This window comes from Lissotriton helveticus, chromosome 12 (genome assembly GCF_964261635.1).
Source record: "Lissotriton helveticus chromosome 12, aLisHel1.1, whole genome shotgun sequence".
Taxonomy (NCBI): domain Eukaryota; kingdom Metazoa; phylum Chordata; class Amphibia; order Caudata; family Salamandridae; genus Lissotriton; species Lissotriton helveticus.
In genome coordinates this window covers 918,662,659-918,685,634 of record NC_136073.1, presented here as the reverse complement: position 1 = coordinate 918,685,634, position 22,976 = coordinate 918,662,659, and the positions used below count along the sequence as shown (strand labels likewise).

General features: G+C 45.3%; 1 non-coding gene across 1 annotated transcript; it reads left to right on the top strand.

Moving 5' to 3' along the window:
- The first annotated feature begins 1,137 nt into the window (after positions 1–1,137).
- On the top strand, positions 1,138–1,329 carry LOC144800422 (U2 spliceosomal RNA). The gene has a single exon (XR_013604326.1). It is a non-coding gene; the product is annotated as a U2 spliceosomal RNA (small nuclear RNA).
- Positions 1,330–22,976: the final 21,647 nt, after the last annotated feature.

Sequence of the window (22,976 nt, the reverse complement as noted above, 5' to 3'; positions counted from 1 at the left end):
AAGTATAAAAACTGTTTTGCAAATGTCTTTTAAATATAACCTTTAAAATAAGAAAATGGATGACATAAATTAGTGTCAATATTAGAAAACACAACTAATCTACGCTTTCCTCAAGCTACATAGGATGGAGCACAACAATAACAAACATTAGGTAAAATCATAAACCACACATTTACATTAAGAATATTCATACAGGTAGCCTGCATAGCATAGCTGAAAACACTGAGTACTTGTCTGTACTATGCTAAAATTGCAAAAAGATTCTGTACATGACCAGATATGACAAAATTAGTTTTTCTATTTTTATATGCCAAAGTGCATATAGTACTTTCACAATGGTGAAACTGTAAATTGGCAAGCAGTGGAAGATGTGATGATTTTGGGATCCTCCCTAACCTAGGGAGAGTACCAAACAGATGCCTTGAAAATAAAAAAGCACATCTTATTGAACGATTTAATTGTGGTCCCATCATCTTAGGACAAACCCAAACACAGTTATTGGAAAACAAATACCCAACCAAAAGCCCTGCAAAGCATTATGGGATGAAATTAGCAGTGGGCAGTGAATATTATATAGTATACAATATCAAAAGAATTCTACAAAGAGCTGCAGTTCCACTGGTCATCCCTAGATGTCCCTCATGAGTCAAATGCAAATGCTTGATGAAAGGGTTTCAATGGTTTTGCATTTCACTCGTGAGGGACATCTAGGGACGACCAGTGGAACTGCAGCTTGATGTAAGAATAATTTCAATGCTTTGCATCTCACTTGTGAGAGACATCTAGGGACGACCAGTAGAACTGCAGCTCTTTGTAGAATTATTTTGATATTGGATACTATAATATTCACTGCAACTGCTAATCTTGTCCCATAATGCTTTGCAGGGCCTTTGGTTGGGATTGTTTTTTGCCAATAACTGTGCTTGGGGTGGTCCTAAAATGATGGGATCACCACTGAAGTTCAACAAAATGTGCTTTTTGTTTATGCTTTTTGTGTTCAAGGCATCTGCTTGGTGCTCCCCCTAGGTTAGGGGGGGGCAAAATCATCAGCTCTCTCGTTACCTAATGTGTTCATTGTAAAAGTTTATTTTTGTGAATTGGTTATATGCTGTTAAGCATGTAAAACTGATTTTTCATATCGCTTCTCGGCCTTTTGGCTAAGATCAAGTGTAGTTTCACTTGCCTCCCCTAGGGGAGGGCGGTCAGTTGGGATGTGCTCATTGAACTTTGTGTGTCAATGATATTCCCAATACGTAGAAACGAGATTCGGTTCCGGATTGATAATGACAGCAATGTCATTACGCATATGACAATAATGTCATAACGTTTTTAGTAGCCTGGCATGCTGGACTGTTGGGCAGTACCCCAGTGGGGGCTGACTGGCAGGCCGGCTGAATGGCGATTTTTTTCGTAGGTCAGCAGGCGAGACTGGGCTGCTGTGCCAACCGGCTTTGTTTGACAACCGGGCTGATGACCTTGGATGGAACGACAGGGCCGAACGGCATGGCTGGAAGGCTAAGTCGCCCCCCTGTCCAGGCGAACCCTCCTAGGTCCGACCGGCACAAGGCCAACCAGCTAATGGCTGTCTGCGGATTGGTTCCCCGCTTTCAGCTGGGCTGGTTGGCTGCTGGATGGAGGTAGTAGCAGGACAGACCGGGGTTGGCTGAAAAGATAAGCCATGCCTAGTACCCCCTGGGCAAGTAGGCCAGGCGAGACGGCTCGGTTGAAGGGCAAGGCCGGCGGGTGTGGCAGACTGGCCAGACCTGCTGACTGAGGGTGTGACGGGTAGGACAAAAAAAAAAAAAAAAAACTGATTTTTCATATCATATGAGAATATTGTTCATTTAGATGCTACGCTAAGTCCAGGGTACATATATAATGGCAACATAAAAAAATGCATCTTATCTTCTCTTTCCTCACTGCACTCTCTTCTTTTCAGCTACAGTCTGTCTAATGAAGTATTAGAACAATGACATCGGCATTAATAGTTATGCTAAATAACACACTCGCATTATCAAACACTATCCAGCAGTTTCGAAACACACTAAAATGCTACATAAATAATAAAATCTATATGTTTTCTCTAGCCATAACATTTACAATAGGATAAACAGTAAATACAAAAAGATGTAACCACAAAAGAAAACGAAACTTACCTTTTGCTTCGCTCGCTGTGCCTTCTTTCTCGCGACCGGTTACGGAGGTGGAGTATCACAAAATTAGCATAAACATTGGAAATCTCTGTACAGTACACGTGCGCATTATGAAACATTACACAGCAGATTTGCAACATAGTAATATATGCATTATTAATAAATAGTTGCCAAAACAACTATTTAAACACAAATACTTATTTTGCGAAAAATATAAACACAAAGTAATGCAAAAATAGAATACAATATTACATTATTACTTACCTTGCTGTTCCATCTTCTGACGTGCACGCAGTAAAGAAAAAATAAGAAAAATAGCGTAAACATTAGCAGGTACCGTCAACTACACAAACACATTAACAAAAAATACAGAGCACATTCGAAACAAAATAAAAAAACATTTTTAATAAATAGTTACATCAAATATTTTTTCAAACACTAATATTTACAATACAAACCTAGTTAACACAAAGAAATCTACATAATACATTTTTAACTTTTATATCCCTAAGGGTGCAGTCTTATCACATCCAATCCATGTTATAGGGCATCACAAACACAGCATAACATTTTTTTATGTAAATCATACACGCGTAATCCCAAACACAACAATACAGACTCGCAACATATTAAAATACCAAAATATTTTTAAATATGTAAGACAAAAAATTCTTTTAACTATAGCATTTACAATAGAAAAACGGATAACACATAAAGTAATGTCAATATCACAAACACAATTTACTTTCGCTTTGGTCGCTGCTACCACGTGCGGTGCATGGTATGGAGCATAACAACAATAACAAACATTCAATAAAACTGTAAATCAACCATTAACATTAACAGTATTCACATAGGTAATACACAAGTACAGGCAACGTTAAAAACAAACTCTTACCTCTCTCTTTCCTCGCTTCTCAGCTCCGGTCTGTCAAGTGAAGCATCAGAACAATGACATCAGCATTAAAAGTTATGCTAAATAACACGCAAAAATTGTCAATCACTACCGAGCAGATTCGCAACACACTAAAATTCTGCATAAATAAATACTTAAATCTATATGTTTTCTTAAGTAGTAACATTTACAATAGAAAAAACAGTTAACACAGAAAGATGTAACAAAAAAACAGAAAAAACGTACCTTTCACTTCACTCGCTGTTACATCTTCTCCGGTCAGGTCTTTGGGGTGGGTTATTAGTTCATGACATAAAATAACATTATGGTAACGTAAATTATACACACGTAATACCAAACACAACAAAACAAATTCGCTAAATATCAAAGTATACAAACTGTTTTGCAAAAAAAGTCTTTTAGCTAACCTTTAAAATAAGAAAATGGATGACACATAAATTAGTGTCAATATTAGAAAACTCAACTAATCTGTGCGTGACTAAATCACACATTTACATTAGGAATAGCATAGCTGAAGACGCTGTGTACTTGTCTAAACTGCAAAAATTACAAAAAGCTTCCTGTACATGACCAGCTATGCGAAAATTAGTTTTTCCATCTTTATATGCTAATGTGCATATAGTACTTTCACAATAGTTAAACTGAACATTTGGCAAGCAGTGGGAGATGTGATGATTTTGGGATCCTCCCTAACCTAGGGAGAGTACCAAACAGATGCCTTGAAAATAAAAAAGCACATCTTATTGAACGATTTAGTTGTGGTCCCATCCTCTTAGGACAAACCCAAACACAGTTATTGGAAAAAAAAATACCCAACCAAAGACCCTGCAAAGCATTATGGGATGAAATTAGCAGTGGGCAGTGAATATTATATAGTATACAATATCAAAATAATTCTACAAAGAGCTGCAGTTCCACTGGTCGTCCCTAGAGGGCCCTCACGAGTCAAATGCAAATGCTTGATGAAAGGGTTTCAATGGTTTTGCATTTCACTCGTGAGGGACATCTAGGGACGACCAGTGGAACTGCAGCTTGATGTAAGAATAATTTCAATGCTTTGCATCTCACTTGTGGGGGACATCTAGGGACGACCAGTAGAACTGCAGCTCTTTGTATAACTATTTTGATATTGGATACTATAATATTCACTGCCACTGCTAATCTTGTCCCATAATGCTTTGCAGGGCCTTTGGTTGGGATTGTTTTTTGCCAATAACTGTGCTTGGGGTGGTCCTAAAATGATGGGATCACCACTGAAGTTCAACAAAATATGCTTTTTGTTTATGCTCTTTGTGTTCAAGGCATCTGCTTGGTGCTCCCCCTAGGTTAGGGGGGCCCCCAAAATCATCAGCTCTCTCATTACCTAATGTTTTCATTGTAAAAGTTCATTTTTGTGGATTGGTATATGTTGTTAAGCATGTAAAAAAAAAATTCAAATCATTTAAGAATATTGTTCAATTAGATGCTATGCTATAATGGCAACGTAAAAAAAATGCATCTTACCTTTCTCTTTCCTCGCTGCTTCCTCTTCTTTTCAGCTACGGTCTATCTAATTAAGCTTTAGAACAACGATATAGTTATGCGAAATAACGCACGCGTATTATCAAACACTATCCAGCAGTTTCGCAACACTAAAATGCTACATAAATAATAAAATCTATATGTTTTCTCTAGCCATAACATTTACAATAGGAAAAACAGTAAACACAAAAAGATGTAACCACAAAAGAAAACAAAACTTACCTTTTGCTTCGCTCGCTGTGCCTTTTTTTCTCGCGACCGGTTACGGAGGTGGAGTATCACAAAATTAGCATAAACATTGGAAATCCCTGTACAGTACACGTGCGCATTATGAAACATTACACAGCAGATTAGCAACATAGTAATATATGCATTATTAATAAATAGTGGCCATAAACAACTATTTAAACACAAATACTTATTTTACGAAAAATATAAACACAAAGTAATGCAAAAATAGAATACAATATTACATTATTACTTACCTTGCTGTTCCATCTTCTGACGTCCACGCAGTAAAGAAAAGATTAAAAAAAATAGCATAAACATTAGCAGGTACCGTCAACTACACAAACACATTAACAAAAAATACAGAGCACATTCGAAACAAAATAAAAAAACATTTTTAATAAATAGTTACATCAAATATTTTTTCAAACACTAATATTTACAATACAAACCTAGTTAACACAAAGAAATCTACATAATAAATTTTTTCTTTTTATATCCCTAAGGGTGCAGTCTTATCACATCCAATCCATGTTATAGGGCATCACAAACACAGCATAACATTTTTTTTTATGTAAATCATACACGCGTAATCCCAAACACAACAATGTGAATGTAGATTCACAACATATTAAAATACCAAAATATTTTGAAATATGTATGACAAAGAATTCTTTTAACTATAGCATTTACAATAGAAAAACGGATAACACATAAAGTACTATCAATATCACAAACACTATTTACTTTTGCTTTCGTCGCTGCTAGCATGTGCGGTGCATGGTATGGAGCATAACAACAATAACAAACATTCAATAAAACTGTAAATCAACCATTAACATTAACAGTATTCACATAGGTAATACACAAGTCCAGGCAACGTTAAAAAAACTCTTACCTCTCTCTTTCCTCGCTTTTCAGCTCCGGTCTGTCAAGTGAGGCATCAGAGCAATGACATCAGCATTAAAAGTTATGCTAAATAACACGCGAAAATTATCAATCACTACCAGGCAGATTCGCAACACACTAAAATACTGCATAAATAGATACTTAAATCTATATGTTTTCTTAGGCAATAACATTTACAATAGAAAAAACAGTTAACACAGAAAGCTGTAACAAAAAAATCAAAAAAACGTACCTTTTACATCGCTGCCTGCGCCTTGTACTATTTGCTACCAATTATGGCATAAGCAATCACTAAAAAATACCAACAGTTTTGCTGAAAATCCAAGATTTATCCAATGTAACGTTAGTCTAAATAAAACAAACTATATATGTAGCACTTGCTATAGACATTAGCAAAGATAAAATACCACCATGCTCATATATAAATGGAATGAAATTTGAACATATACCAATACAATTACAATTGCATAATTTAGAAGAAAGGGGACTTTCTCCACGAATTCCTTTTGCGCAAATTTGAACATTACCTCATGGCTCTCAAAAGTCATCAGGGGCTGTTGTTAATGTACCTGCAGATGATATGACAACAGTCACAATTTTACCAAGGCAAATCAATGATGAAATGACAATTCCAATCAAACTAAAAAGAAAGTTAGCTTTCAAATCATTTACCCATTTTGAAAATGTTAGACCAAACATAGTGAAAAGAGCAGCACTATGGCTAGCAACAAACAGTCACTGTTAATCCAGATTGGGAATATATACCACAAGAAATAACCTATTGCAGTGAAACATCTGAAGATCATAATTCAACAAGCTCCTCAGACAACATACAAGCAGGACATTTAGATACTTTATTAATAAAGGAAACAATCACAACCGATAGTCCCAATGTATTATGTTTAGCACCTGCTGAACATAACACACCTAGAGGTTTATATGAAGACAAAGATTCAGAATTTTTAGCTTTTCCAACCTTATTTGTTGGCCCTCGAAGACCTAATAATAATGATAGACATGTACCTGTACATTATAGTACAATATGCCAAGAGGAATTAAGGAGTTGTGATAGAAGAGTGTCCAAATCTATTACAAATATTTTCTTTAAACTAAAAAATTTACACTTAAAACAAATACAAGGGAAAGTAAATATTTCTTTAATGACATTTTTCAACAATGGTGAATGTATTACTGCCAAAGTCAAAACATAATTTAGAAAGCATCTTTGAATATAATGAAGGGTACAAAATATTTAAAACTATTTGCAGTTCACCACCATATTGAGAGCACTGCAAAAAAGATCTCTTTGCAATGATAAGGCAACTTGGAATACGAAAACATTTTCTTACTGTATCTGCCGCAGAAACTAAATGGCAACACTTAATTAATATTAATATAAAATTAATATTACGAGTGCAAAATCTACATGATTGCACTGAAGAACAATTTAAAGAAATTTCCTGGGAAACAAAATATAAATTAATACTTGAAGATCCAATCACCTGTGGAAGGCATTTTGACTTTCAAGTAAGAAAATTATTTAATTGCGTGATAATGGACAAAACAAACCCTATTGGAAAATTACAAGACTTGTTTTACAGGGTTGAATTCCGAAAAAGAGTTTCACCACATATACACGCATTATTATGGATTGAAAATGCACCATTATATGGAATAGCAAAGTTACCACAAGTCATTACATTTATAGACAAATGTATAACTTTCAGTAAATCGCAAGAACCAGAATTAGAGAAATTACTACCTCTACGAAAGCATGCACACACCAACAATTGCAGAAGATAGAGGGATGGAGGGATGGAAGAGATAGGAGGGATGGAAGAGAGCGATAGAGGGATGGATCTTCATAGTACCGTAAATAAATTGTTACAATAATATACAACCACATTCAAGTGGAGGTAACATTAAATATCAAAGCATACCTTTCTGCTCCCATGCCATCCTCTCTTCCTAGCAGTAAGGAAACAGGTAAACATATATAAAACAAAAAGATAAACTACATCAATATCAAAGCATACCTTTCTGGTTGCATGCTGTCCTCTGTTGTGGCCTTATGAAAGACTTGACACATACAATAGAATGTGATAAAATACATAAAATAGAAGCAACTTTAAATATTAAAGCGTACCTTTCTGGTCGCATGCTGTCCAGTCTTCTCAACTCTGTACAAAGAGGTGCACATATACAATACAGAGATATAAAATAGTCAATACATTACAGTAAACTCAAAGTACAGCCAACGTTCAAAACCAAATCTTTCCTTCCTCTTCTCTTGTTGCTATGTCTTTATTACTCCTGTTTGTGATATAGGCATCGCAAAAACACTATCAATATTGTTAGTTGCAATGGGATTCTATTTTCGCAGTACATAAAAAGAAATGTACCTTTCACTTCACTCGCTGCTACATCTTCTCCGGTCAGGTCTTTGGGGTGGGTTATTAGTTCATAACATAAAATAACACTATGGTAATGTAAATTATACACACGTAATACCAAACACAACAAAACAAATTTGCAAAATATCAAAGTATAAAAATTGTTTTGCAAAAAAAGTATTTTAGCTATAAAATTTACAGAAGATAGAGGGATGGAGGGATGGAAGAGATAGGACGGAAGGTAACACTCTGTTCCAGCCCTGGTGGGAGAGATGGAAGGGAGGGATAGAGGGATGGGTATAGGGTTATATCTAACCCTTTAGCTATATACCTAACCCTGAAGCTATATACCTAAGCCTAAAGCTATATACCTAAGCCTAAAGCTATATACCTAAGCCTAAAGCTATATACCTAAGCCTGAAGCTATGTACCTAACCCTGAAGCTATGTACCTAACACATGGAATGGAAAGGAGGGAAGGTAACACTCTGTTCCAGCCCTGGTGGGAGGGATGGAGGGAGGGATGGAAGGGAGGGATAGAGGGATGGGAGGGATGGAAGGGAGGGATAGAGGGATGGATCTTCATAGTACCGTACATAAATTGTTACAATAATATATATCCACAATCACATAAAAGTACACTAACTATTACACACTAGCTATTAACCTTTCTATTAGCTTGCTGCTCCACTTTTTTTCACTCCGTTCAGCAAAGTAAGGCATCAGAAAAATAAATAATCTTTGACAGGTCCCTAAATTGCAAGCAGTTAGTAACAAACAGTACAAAAGAGATGCCAAGCTTAGTAAAATACACAACAATTAAAAATAATAGCACATAATAGTTTTTTTCATACAAATATATATAAGACACTGAAATGAACACATCAAGTAGAGGTAACATTAAAGGGCTCATTAGGATGGCGGACGGAAGAGCCACCGCGGCCCTGGAGTAGGCGGAAAAAGCCTTTTCCGTGTCCGCCTGCCGCGGATACTCCGTCCGCCATATCAGGATAGGAAAACGTGTCAAATTTCCGTCCGCGACGGAAAAGCACGCTCCGCCGCCGAACTACACACGAGACCGTGGCGGACGTAACACATCCGGAGGCCCCGCCGTACGTACTGACGTCGAAGACCGTCCCCCAAATCAAGATGGCGGAAAATACACATAAAACCGCAGCGGAAAAACAACCTGTCTGAACACGGCGGAATCCCCACTGCGAAGATAGGTGACATAGCAGAGATACCCACCGCAAGCTGACCAACACCATGGACCCAGCGCTACACGCTTTCCCGATGCTCTTCGCGATCCACCACGTCCTAGTCATGGCCCACCATGGACGACGACGCAGGTAAGGCACAAACCATTGGCTGTCTGCAGGGGAATACCAGTAAGGGACGTGACGTAGGGAGGGGGAGTGTCATGTTACCGAAACCACTGATGAGAAGCAAATACAAATACACATTAGTAGTACGCAAGCAGGAATGACAACGACAGACCACGAGACCTGATAGACTACCTTTATTGTACAAAATAGGGGTATAATCACAGTGTATGCGTGAGCATGGGCAAAGTGGGCACCACAGCAGCTACATCATTGGCAGTCAACGAGAGGGCAGAATGCAGTATCAGAGCAACAACAGGGCATTGTGCAGTACAGAGCAGGTACATCATAGGCAGTAAACGAGAGGGCAGAATGCAGTATCAGAGCATCAACAGGGCATTGTGCAGTACAGAGCAGGTACATCATAGGCAGTAAACGAGAGGGCAGAATGCAGTATCAGAGCATCAACAGGGCATTGTGCAGTACAGAGCAGGTACATCATAGGCAGTAAACGAGAGGGCAGAATGCAGTATCAGAGCATCAACAGGGCATTGTGCAGTACAGAACAGGTACATCAGAGCAGGTAACGAGAGGGCAGCATGCAGTATCAGAGCATCAACAGGGCATTGTGCAGTACAGAACAGGTCCATCAGAGGCAGCACGTGAGAGGGGCTAAGTGCATCAACAGTCCATTGCACAGAACAGGCCCATCAGAGGCAGCACGTGAGAGGGGCTAAGTGCATCAACAGTCCATTGCACAGAACAGGTCCATCAGAGGCAGCACGTGAGAGGGGCTAAGTGCATCAACAGTCCATTGCACAGAACAGGTCCATCAGAGGCAGCACGTGGGAGGGGCAGTATGCAGTATCAGAGCAACAACAGGGCATTGTGCAGTACAGAGCAGGTACATCAGAGGCAGCACAACTACGTGTCCCTACCAAACCGTCACAGGGACCACAAGAGTGCCACGCAGTTCTCAATGGACACACCATGTGAACTAACATTTGAGTGAAGTGTACAGCACCTCACATCACAGAATCAGGGGGACTGCGTGAACTACCTGCCTCGGACACACTGGCAGCACCAGCAACAGGAGTGTGAGACACAGCCACAGCCCGAGTGACACACACATGGGCCACGGACCCAGACACACTGGCAGCACCAGCAACAGGAGTGTGAGACACAGCCACAGCCCGAGTGACACACACATGGGCCACGGACCCAGACACACTGGCAGCACCAGCAACAGGAGTGTGAGACACAGCCACAGCCCGAGTGACACACACATGGGCCACGGACCCAGACACACTGGCAGCACCAGCAACAGGAGTGTGAGACACAGCCACAGCCCGAGTGACACACACATGGGCCACAGACCCAGACACACTGGCAGCACCAGTAACAGGAGTGTGAGACACAGCCACAGATGTAGTCACTGACACGTGAGCCACTGACCCAGACAGACTGCCAGCACCAGAAACAGGAGTGTGCAACACAGCCACAGATCTCCTAACTGACACGTGAGCCATAGACCCACATACCCTGCCAGGATCTGCAACAGGAGAGGGCACAACTGACACTGTGCCACCATCTGATACATGAGAGTCAACTGCACCAGCGCCACTGGGACAACTGAAATGATGAGCCACAGGGCTGTATGGGCCAGGAGGCAGGGTGGGCCTGGGAGCTGGGGATAGCTCACCTAGAGCCAAGTCGGGGTTGGCAGGTGTCAATGGTGTGTGTCTGCGTTTCTTAGGGAGGTGTGAGTGCACCCTGGACAGGACAGGACTGCCAAGTGGTGGGGACTCCAAAGAATCACCACCCAGCATAGGTGGAGCAACTGCTGCCGGGGATCTGGTTTCGGGGGACGTGCTGGAGCCTGCTTGTCGTTTGCTCTGTGCCTGCCGCCTGGACTCGGAATGATGTGTAATGGGGGATGCAACAACAGGGGACACCCTCCTCTGCTTCTGACTGGCCTGGATGGGAGTGGAGGTATGGGGGGACTCCGCCGCGGAGACATCAGTTTGGCGTTTAGTAGAAAACATCAGCCTCAGTGCAGCCAGGGGTGAAGTATGCCTGTCCTTGATAGCGCCATTGTCCATGCTAGATGCCTTGTCCGTAGGATGTGCCTTATCCTTAGGTGGAGTGTTGTCTCTGGATGTAGCCTGTGCCCTGCTCGCCGCCCTGTTCCTGCCAGCAGACTTGTCGTCTGTGGTGCACCTGTCTCCAGCAGACACCTGCTCTCTGTGTGTGTCCCTGCCCTTGGGAGTGGTCCTATCCACTGCTGTGGGCCTGCTCTTGGGAGTCTCCCTGCTCTTAGTAGGTGCCTTAGTCTTCTCACTGTCCTTGGGAGTGTCCCTTACCTCTGCTGTGGGCCTGCTCTTGGGAGTCTCCCTGCTCTCAGTAGGTGCCTTAGTCTTCTCACTGTCCTTGGGAGTGTCCCTTACCTCTGCTGTGGGCCTGCTCTTGGGAGTCTCCCTGCTCTTAGTAGGTGCCTTAGTCTTCTCACTGTCCTTGGGAGTGTCCCTTACCTCTGCTGTGGGCCTGCTCTTGGGAGTCTCCCTGCTCTCAGTAGGTGCCTTAGTCTTCTCACTGTCCTTGGGAGTGTCCCTTACCTCTGCTGTGGGCCTGCTCTTGGGAGTCTCCCTGCTCTTAGTAGGTGCCTTAGTCTTCTCACTGTCCTTGGGAGTGTCCCTTACCTCTGCTGTGGGCCTGCTCTTGGGAGTCTCCCTGCTCCTAGTAGGTGCCTTTGTCTTCTGACTGGCCTTGTCCAAGGAACAGTCCATGGACATGTGAGTATCCCTTGCCTTGGGAGTACCTTTCGTGTTGAATGCCTGTGTAGCTCCGGAAGGCATGTCCCCCAACAACACTTGTGGATCCTGTGTGTGTACTCCAGTGCATCTGACGTCGTCTACGTGAACAGATTTAGCTGATCTAGGGGATGGGGTCTGTGCCCTGCGTGCCCTGACGTGCTGTCTGACGCTGCTTCTAGTGCAATAACCTGTATTTGAGTCCTGCTCAGAATAATCACTACCCCCTGAGACATCCAGCGGTGTAGATGGTGAAACAGAAGTAGCACCCTGTTCGTTCGACTGTACTATTGCAGACGACACACTGCTTGCCAATGACTGCACTGTCCTGTGTAGACCTGCAAGATCGCCATGCATCCCTTCCATGAATGCCACCACCTGCCCCAACTTCCTATCATGGTCCTGGAAAGCATTTGTCATATTGGTCTGCCCCACACACAGCTGTCGCAGCAGATCAACGGCCTCAGCACACAGTGCATTTTGGCTCACCGTGGCAGGGGCAGCGGTGCCTGCACCGAACGCCACTCTGCTCCCCCTACTCCTCCGGCCACGAACAGTACATGGTGCAGTTGGCGGAAGTGTGGGCCCTGTGTGCTGTCTTACGACAGAAGGTGATGAGTGCCCACTCCCAGTCTGTGACAACAGTGCAGGCTCACCAAGAGTGTCCGACGAGGAGGACGATGGTGTCTCCACATGCGAGTCCTCAGGGACGGTCCTGTCCCCCTCTCCGGCGCTGGCCTCCTCCGTGTCAGTCTGCGTGTGTGCGAAGTCTGAGCCGGACTCATTTCCTCGGCTACTCTCCACCGTCTGTGGCTGAGTGTCCTCTGTCAAAGCTGAAATGCACAGAAAAGATGTGTGAGTCATGGGCACACTCACGTACAGAAGGAACAGGATAGCCAAATCACATAGCAGACAAAGGTTTAGGAGCCCTCATCCTGCACATGGCCCACCCCTACCAGTCATCCTCACATTTTCTGCCATGGGGCCATGGACCACTAGGGGATGTGCTTTTACACTCAACTACTAAGCAAGTGGCGTGTCAACATGGCGGACCTGGATGTCAAATGAGTACCACCCAATGGGACCAAAATGGCATCACAGGCATACATACGCAACACGGAACTCAATAGTGTGTCTGTGCACCAATACATGCATAGCACTCACAAGTTTCCTACACAGACAGTATGCTCACCGCTAGTTTGCTGTTGATCGGCACTCAGACGTTCGGCCAGTTCAGGATGCGTCACTGCAATGATACGGTGCATGAGAGGGGTCATGGATCGTCGGGCCAGACGGGGCGTCCTTGGAATCAGGCCCAGTGTTACTTCCGCTACATTCTTGCTCAGCCTGGAAATGTCGTCCCAGCGTTTGTGGCAGTGTGAATGTCGTCTGTTGCACACCCCCAATGCCCGTACTTCCCGTGCTATGCTCCTCCACAGGTCCTTGCGAAGGTGCAGCTTGACCTACCATGATGGGAGACAAAAGGGTTTAAGTCAGTGGACAGGTGGCCTGTCACACACATAGGGGCAAGACGTTACTGTCAGCAGCCATGCACAATCAGGAACATATGTCTAGCCCACACTACACAGCTAAGATAGAAATAGGCCTGATCATTTGGCCCCCTCATGCACACCAACATGTCCCACACTGCACTTACCACCCGTCCCGGTGCGCCGTAGAGGCGTCCATAGTTGCGGAGTACACCGTCCACGAGGACATCAAGCTCCGCGGCGGTGAAGGGTCGAGACCGGATCTCTTTGCCTCTCGACATGGCAAGATCACGGAGTATGGCACTAGAGCAGCAGTCGGTGGTCAGCTCAGTAGCAGCAGCAGGTTGAGGTGATGGTCACAGGCAGCAGTCGGTGGTCAGCTCAGCAGCAGCAGCAGGTCGAGGTGATGGTCACAGGCAGCAGTCGGTGGTCAGCTCAGCAGCAGCAGCAGGTCGAGGTGATGGTCACAGGCAGCAGTCGGTGGTCAGCTCAGCAGCAGCAGCAGGTCGAGGTGATGGTCACAGGCAGCAATGGTCCCCAGGGTAGGAAGTTTCATTTTGGCCAACACACATATATAGGGCCCTCAGCACGTGTCAGTGGCATACGTCGCCAGCAATTGGTTAGCCCTGGAAGCGTGATCGTGAAATGGGCCAATGACTGGCCCTGTTGTTGCGGTGCACAGCTTCCGCTACTTGCGATTGGCCGTATGCGGCCAGCGTCCCTCTTCCCATTGGCTGCATGTGCAGGGACCGTCACGGGCACACATCGGCAACCGCACGTGCAAGCCTCAGGCACGGATGCTTCAGTTGCAACAATGTACTATCACTGGCGCCTCCATGGCGGTGCACGTACACAGCGGGGGAGGTGCAGGCCTATACACCCTGTAGATGTACTCAATGGACATGCCAGTTCATGACCCCCCTTACAGTCACCTTGCATCATCCACCGTACACCGGCCGGAGCGGCCGGCCCATGAACAACCGCCGTGCCAGGCCCTGCCCAGGACCGCCGTGCCGGCCATGGCAACCACCGCCATTGCACGGCCCTTCCACTACCGGCGTTCCCTGGCGGTCCGTGCAATGGCGGTTGTTGCCATGGCCGGCACGGCGGTCCTGGGCAGGGCCTGGCACGGCGGTAGTGGAAGGGCCGTGCAATGGCGGTTGTTGCCATGGCCGGCACGGCGGTCCTAGGCAGGGCCTGGCACGGCGGTAGTGGAAGGGCCGTGCAATGGCGGTTGTTGCCATGGCCGGCACGGCGGTCCTGGGCAGGGCCTGGCACGGCGGTTGTTCATGGGCCGGCCGCTCCGGACGGTGTACGGTGGCTGATGCAAGGTGACTGTAAGGGGGGTCATGAACTGGCATGTCCATTGAGTACATCTACAGGGTGTATAGGCCTGCACCTCCCCCGCTGTGTACGTGCACCGCCATGGAGGTGCCAGTGATACAACATTGTTGCAAATCGACCATCCGTCCCGGAACCTTGCACATGCACTTGCCGGTGTGTGGGCGTGACGGTCTGTGCACGTGCAGACAATGTGAATGTCGAAGGCGGCCCGCGTATGCCCAGACGTAAACAGCGGATGCAGTGCACCGCCATGGCGTGGTCAATGTTTGCATCTTAGCCGATGATGCACCTTGTACCATTGTCTGCAGCTGCCTGCTCACGGTTGTGTGCGTGATTGCGTGGCTACACATGTCATGCTCCATCCCATGTGTGTCCATACCATGGCCATCGGTGAGCCACAAGTGTCCATCACGTGTGCATGTCCACATCGGGTAGTACCCTACACATTTTTGTCGTACCTCACATGTACACAGTAGATCCCGTATGTATGGGCACCTGTGAATCAGTTGTCAGTGAGTGGTATGTGTCAGATGATGACTATGGTGGGGGTTCTGTTGTGTACTGTACATGTGTGTTGCCTATTGTGTCCCCATGCATGTGATGTCCGTATGCCCACCATTCCTGGTGTTGCCATTGGTGCATCATGATATGGGGGGGTGGGGGGGTGTTTAATTTAGTATGTGTGCATGTACTTGCATGTGTGCATGTGATGTTGGGCCTACACATGTGGGTCATGTCACATGTCTGGTTGGCAGTGATGTTGAGGTGAGACACTGTGCATTGCACATGTTGCTAAACATCATGTTGCTAGTGGATGCACATTGTTGCTACGTCGATCCATGTTGTCCTGAAAATCAGAGGAGTCACACATATGACAAGCATACACTGGATACTACATGTTGGTAGAGGGCGTTGACATGTGATTGAGGTGCACACACATGCGTTGTATGTGATTTGACTTCCATTCCATCTACTCCCACACAGGAGGGCTCCAAATGTCCATCGCCCATACACTGTGCTGGAGGATATGGTGGACGAGGAGGTGATCCGGAAATTCAGGCTGGATCGCCGTCGATTGTTGGAACTTGTGACCCTATTGTCTCCTCACCTGCAGCCGCGAAGAACCTATCCAGGTTCCATGACACCCACGCAAAAGGTGATGGCGGCACTCCATTTCTTTGCAACAGGCACATTCCAGTACACAGTTGGAGATGCCGGGGGAATGTCACAGGCCATGTTCAGCACGGTACTCCGGGATGTACTGACAGCCATGATGCTGTACAAGCATGACTATATACATTTCCCTCAGGCGGCGGAGTTGGCAGCGGTCAAAGCTGACTTCTATGCCCTGGGTCGTATACCACACGTTGTGGGTTCCATTGATGGCACGCATATCGCTATCATTGCACCACGGGCACGTGAGCAGGTGTATAGGAATCGGAAACACTTCCATTCCCTGAACGTGCAGGTGGTGTGCCAGGCCGACAACATCATCTCACATGTGTGTGCAAGATTCCCTGGCTCTGCACATGACGCCCACATCATGCGGAGCAGCATGGTCCCCCAACTGATGGCTAATCTGCGTCCGGCACAAGCGTGGCTTGTTGGTGAGTATGCTGTGGTGACAGGAGTGATATCTGTGTGGCATGGTGTGCCCCACAATGCAGGTTGTGATGTTTCTCTCTCTCTCTCTTCCACCAACACAGGCGACTCGGCTTACCCAAACAGGCCTTGGCTGCTCAGTCCCTTACGCAATCCCACTACAGCTGGAGAAATGAGATACAATGATGCCCATGGTAGGACACGTCGAGTGGTAGAACGGACATTTGGCCTGCTCAAGTCTAGGTTTCGGTGCCTGGATAAGACTGGAGGGGCCCTGCCTTACTCACCAGGCAAAGTATGCAAGATCGTGATAGCGTGCTGCATGCTTCACAACCTGGCTGTGCGCTATAACATTGAACTGCTCTTGGACCCTGATGAACTGCAAGTTCCTCGCCCTCCCGACCCACCCATGTCAACTGATGAGGATAGTGGTGAGGAGGAAGGTGTGGACCAGAGGCGCCAGATCATTGATCGCTACTTCCCTTGATTGTGAGTGTGCTCCTCTTGTGCTGCTTGGGTATGCCCTGTGAATGTGTGCTGGTGTTGTGGCATAGTGGTGTGCTTCATCTCTGTGTTCTGCTATGTGATGCATGCATGTGTGTGTGTGTGCTAAATTGTGGCCAATGCACGTCTCCATGATGTGTGTCGTCTCATCCATTACTTTTGTGATGCGTGTGGGTTGTTAAATGTTGCACTGCAGTGTGTTCTGATGAGTGTGATCATGTTTCCTGACGTGTCTTTGCGGTTTCTATTTTCCCTAGGTCACTCCCGCAGCGCCATGATTCTGTACCAGTTGGATACCTGTACCTAGTAACATCTGTTTCTGATGCATTCATGTGAATAAACATGGAGGCAACACATGATTGAGTGAGTAAGTGGCTTTTATTTACAAATTGTGCATGGGTGTAGGTGCATATTTACAAATGAGTGAAGGGGTTGGGGAGTGAGAGTAGAAGGTTATGGCAGATGAAATTTCCGTGCGGACACCACATAGGGTGGTGTCTGCCTAGTACAGCAGGCCTGTGGCAGGTGGGACCGGATAGTTGGCAGGGTGAATGGCATGCGCAGGTACTGGTACAGTCATTTTCTGTTCCTCTTGGAGCGTGTGCCAGCTGCTTCCACACTGCTGTCGCCCACTTCCAGCCTCGGACGGCCCCTCCGTCTTTGTGCCGGTACGGAGTCAGCTGGTTGCGCTGGGGCATCGGGTACCACATCCGCCGCAGGTGGCGGTGGCGGTGGCGGTGGCGGTGGCGTTGTTTGTGGCCTGATTGTCCTGGTGAAGATGTCCACTAGTTGGCCAAGCCGCCTCTCAATGGCCCCCAACATTGCAGTGTTGTCTACAAAGTCCTGGTGGGCCCGGTCTGCCTGTGCCTGACCACGTTGATAGCTCACCTCCACCCTGCCCAGTGCCTCCAATGACTTTTGCACAGGATTGGGTGTGTTGGTATCCTCCCGTCTTCTTTGGCGTATGCTCCTGCCTGCCGGATCTGGCCTTGCATCTCTGCCTTGCCTCACACTCTCCCTGCGTGGCTGGGATGGCGCTGGCACGGCGTTGGCCGTTGGGTTGGGCAGGGTGGCAGGGGCAGGAGTGGTGGTAGTAGTGGTGGTGGTGGAGGTGGTGCTGGTGGTGGCTGTGCAGGTCACAGTGGCCGGTGTTGTCACAATGGCAGAGGCCGTAGTTGTTGGTGCAGGGGTGACCTGGGAGCCAGATGGCCCTGGCTGGCTGCTTGTGCCGGGATCATCCTCTGCCCCGGAGGTGGCTGGCCAATCGTCCCCTGAGACGTCTGTGATTGGCGAGTCTGGAGGGCGGGTGTTGCTTCCAGCTGTCAGATTAGGATGTCCTGCAAAACAAAAATGTGAGGATGAGTAATGTGGACTTGACAGGTTGTTTTCACTTTTTTTGCCGATTCTGTCTGCACTGGTACTCACCCCACCCACCACCACCATCGCCATCCCTATGGACATGGGGGCCTGTTGGGAGTTGTAGTTCCATCCCCTCACACCCACCACCACCGCCATCCCTATGGACATGGGGGCCTGTTGGGAGTTGTAGTTACATCCCCTCACACCCACCACCACCGCCATCCCTATGGACATGGGGGCCTGTTGGAGTGATTTCGACGTTGGTGAGTATGTGGACTGCATGCATGGGTTGGGGTCTGGGAGATGTGTCTTCACAGTTGTGTGAGGCACACCATGTAGTAGTGCTCGTGGTGCTTGGTTTGTACTTACCAGCCTCTTCTCCCTCAGGAAGTCCATCAAGGCTCTCAGGGTGGATGATGGTCATCACCTTGTCCTCCCACTCGGTGTAGGGTAAGGGCTCCGGGGGGGTTCCACCGCCTGTGTGATTAGCCCGGAGATAGTTCTTGGCTCGTATGGCTTTAACTCGGGTCTTTAGATCATGCCACCGCCTCTGGATGTCCTGCTTCGTCCTCGGGACGCTCCCGGAGGCATTAACCCTGGTGACTATCCGGTCCCACATGCTGTTTCTCCTGGCTATGCTGGTCTGCTGCACTAGGGCCCCGAATAAGTGGGGTTCCACACGGATAATCTCATCTACCATAACCTTCAACTCGGTGTCAGTGAATTTTGGTTTTTTTTTTGGTGCCATGGTGTGTGGTGCTCGGGGTGTGGGTTTGCGTGGATGGGGAGGTGCAGGTGTGTGGTGTGTAAGAATGGTGTGGTGGGTGTTTGTGTGGTGGGTGTGTTTGGGTGTGGGTTGTGTGAATGCTATTTCTCTTTGGTCTCAGTTCAGTGGTGTGTCCTGCTAGCAGCTATGCTGTGATGCAGAGGAGTTGTGGAGTGGGTGGGAGTTATTTTATGGTGTGTGTCTAGACCGTGTCTGAATGGTTATTGGCAGTCAGGTGCTAGGTGGGAGTGTTGCCAGGTGTGGATTGTGTGGTGCTTGGCGGTGGATCATTGTGTGTTGTGATTGGTTTGGATGTTTTCGGTGGGTGGCCGTTTTTTTTCGTGTGTTTGGTGATAAACTTCCGTGGCAATGTATGGCATTGGTTTGACAGTAGGGATGTTGTTTGTGTTGTCGTTCCGCTGTGGTGCACGGATTCTCGGTGCATTGGTACCGCTGCGGACGTGGATGGCGGTGACTACCGGGGTACTTGCGGAGTTATCCTAATTGCGGACACGGACATTGCGCAGGTATCGCGGGGGTGGTGGATGTATTCGCGGTCATGTGCGTACGCGGCGGTCGGTGTTCTTTCTGTTCCGTCCGCCTGCCGCGGACTCAGGTGTACTCCGACCGCCGCGGACGGGGATTGGTGTGCTCCGTACGCCGCGGTCGGCGTTTTTTGCATGTTTTATCCTAATTGCTGTTGCGGATTTTCCGCGGACAGGTCCGGAGTATCTTGCCACCTTCCGCGGCGGACGGTACACGTTTCCGTCCGCCATCCTAATCGACCCTTAAATATTGAAGCATACCTTTCTGCTCACATGCCATCCTTTCTTCCTAGCGGTAAAGAAACAGGTAAACATATATAAAATAAAAAGATAAACTACATCAATTACAGAAAACATTCAATATCAAAGCATACCTTTCTGTTTGCATGCTGTCCTCTGTTGTCACCGCCTTATAAAAGACTGGACACATACAATTAAATGTGATGAAATACATTAAATAGAAGCAACATTAAATATTAAAGCGTACCTTTCTGGTCGCATGCTGTCCTGTCTTCTCAACTCTGTACAAAGAGGTGCACATATACAATACAGAGATATAAAATAGTCAATACATTACAGTAAACTCAAAGTACAGCCAACGTTCAAAACCAAATCTTTCCTTCCTCTTCTCTTGTTGCAATGTCTTTATTACTTCTGTTTGTGAAATAGGCATCGCAAAAACAATATCAATATTGTTAGTTGAAATGGGATTCTATTTTCGCAATACATAAAAAGAAACGTACCTTTCACTTCACTCGCTGCTACAGCTTCTTCTGTCAGGTCTTTGGGGTGGGTTATTAGTTCATAACATAAAATAATATTATGGTAACGTAAATTATACACACGTAATACCTTACACAACAAAACCGCAAAATATCAAAAAATATTTGCAAAAAATGTCTTTTAGCTATAACCTTTAAAGTAAGAAAATGGATAACACATAAATTAGTGTCAACATTAGAAAACACAACTAATCTAAGCTTTCCTCAATGCTACATTGTGCGCTACATAGGATGGAGCATTACAATAACAAACATTAGGTAAAGCCACAAATTACACATTTACATTAAGAATGTTCATGCACTGTAGCTGAAGACACTGTGTACTTGTTTGTACTGTGCTAAAATTGCAAAAAGTTTCCTGTACATGACCACATATGAGAACATTAGTTTTTCTATCTTTATATGCTGTAGTGCATATAGTATTTTCACAATGGTGAAACTGAAAATTGGGCAGCAGTGGGACATGTGATGATTTTGGGATCCTCCCTAACCTAGGGAGAGTACCAAACAGATGCCTTGAAAATAGAAAAGCACATCTTATTGAATGATTTAGTTGTGGTCCCATCCTCTTAGGACAAACCCAAACACAGTTATTTCAAAAACAAATTACCCAACCAAAGGCCCTGCAAAGCATTATGGGATGAAATTAGCAGTGGGCAGTGAATATTATATAGTATACAATATCAAAAGAATTCTACAAAGAGCTGCAGTTCCACTGGTCGTCCCTAGATGTCCCTCACGAGTCAAATGCAAATGCTTGATGAAAGGGTTTCAATGGTTTTGCATTTCACTCGTGAGGGACATCTAGGGACGACCAGTGGAACTGAAGCTTGATGTAAGAATAATTTCAATGCTTTGCATCTCACTTGTGAGGGACATCTAGGGACGACCAGTAGAACTGCAGCTCTTTGTAGAATTATTTTGATATTGGATACTATAATATTCACTGCCACTGCTAATCTTTTCCCATAATGCTTTGCAGGGCCTTTGGTTGGGATTGTTTTTTGCCAATAACTGTTCTTGGGGTGGTCCTAAAATGATGGGTTCACCACTGAAGTTCAACAAAATGTGCTTTTTGTTTATGCTCTTTGTGTTCAAGGCATCTGCTTGGTGCTCCCCCTAGGTTAGGGGGGGGGCAAAATCATCAGCTCTCTCATTACCTAATGTTTGCATTGTGAAAGTTAATTGATGTGAAATGGTAATATGCTGTTAAACAGGCAAAAAAATTAGTACAATGGGGAAAAAAGGCTGTTGTTATATTTCCTACTTTTTCTGTGACCTTTTGTGTTTGTCCATTTGTGTCTTTCAGTTCATTCATTACCTTTTGCTCTTGCTGTACCTTTATAAAAAAGAACCTTGAGCACTTTTCATCTTCTTCAAAGATCTTGACCCTGGAGTTTAAAATGTGTTCTTTCTCTCGTTGTTTCAGCCATTCTTTCAGTTCTGTTTTTGTTTTTTCTCTTTCCTCCACTACTTCCATTCCACCCCTTTCCAGGTTTTCTAGCGTGATCATTCTTTGTTGTATTTCATCACATTTTTGAAACTTTACCTTGTTTTTGATCATGCTCTGTTTTCTGAAAAAAAAGATTTGTTTTTTTTTTACCTCTTCCCCCCATTCTGCTAAGGATGGGAAACATTCCTTTCTGGTTTTTAAGTTGTTGCACATATCACTGTAATTTTTACATATATTATCCTCTTGTAATAACAAGATGCTCATTTTCCACAAACCCCTCCCCATTTGACACATGTTTGAGATTTCAACAGTTGCTTTCAAGATTTGTGGTCTGACATACCACTCTCGTTTGTTTCATAATTCCTTGCTTTTATATTTTTGGAGGTGAAAATGAAATCAATTTTTGATTTGACTTTGCCACTTTCTGCTTCCCAGGTGAACCTTTGTTTTGACCCTGATTTTGCCCCTGTATCTGACAGTTGCAAATCTTTACACATGTTTTTGAGACATTTTGCAGACTTATCAATTTCGTAACAATTTTTCTTGCCACATCTGTCTGTGGGGTTTATGATGCAGTTGAAATCCCCTGTTAACACCATTGGGGTTGCACCTGCAATAAAAAGTGGGAGCATTTCAAACAGGGACATTCTTTCATTCTTGTCGGTTGGTGCATAAATATTACAGACCTTAAAGGTGGTGTTTCTGTATTGTATGGTGACCATCATAGCCCTGCCTGGCTGTATAATTTTAGTATCAAGGATTGACATTTCTTTGTTTTTTATGAGAATGCCTATTCCAGCATTCTTGTTTCCACCCCAGACCATTTGGAGGGGCCTTCTTCCCAATATTTGGATATGTGACTGTAGTCCGTGGAGTGGGG